We start from the raw sequence: 643 nt of genomic DNA on the forward strand, positions 1-643 counted from the left end.
ATACATTAATGTATATGTGTGAATATATATATATGTATATATATATACACACATACGCATTTATGTATATGTCTATATATATGTATGTATATATATATACATATATATATATATATATATATATATAGTATTCATATAATGAATATATGAGTAAATGGACTTATTTTATGGTTTTACACACACACACAAACACGCACACACTCACACACATACACACCCGCACACACACATACCCTACACATATAGATACATACATACACAGACCTGATACATGCACATCCATTTACACACACACAGAGTACTATTCCTCTTGATAAGCGTGGGAAACTCCGCATAAGTTTCCATCTTCAAGTTTGTCACACTGTTGCCAATATAGGTTGGTTCTTTCTCTCTTCCAGGTTTTCCCTGTTGCTTTATAGTCTTTTTTTTTTTTTACAACTCGTCAGAACAGTGTTTGGACAATAAATATTTGATCGAAGATGCTGTTTTGTTGCTAGTTTTCTTTGTATATTTTTCCATGTCCTCTTTCCTTTTTTTTTATATATAATTTTTCTTTTGTTTCCGTCTATTTAGTCGCTGGGGAAGTGACGATACGGAACGTCTGAATGGAGAATGTATCTGACTACTAAATATTCATCGTTAC

Source organism: Octopus bimaculoides, chromosome 8 (genome assembly GCF_001194135.2).
Source record: "Octopus bimaculoides isolate UCB-OBI-ISO-001 chromosome 8, ASM119413v2, whole genome shotgun sequence".
Classification (NCBI taxonomy): domain Eukaryota; kingdom Metazoa; phylum Mollusca; class Cephalopoda; order Octopoda; family Octopodidae; genus Octopus; species Octopus bimaculoides.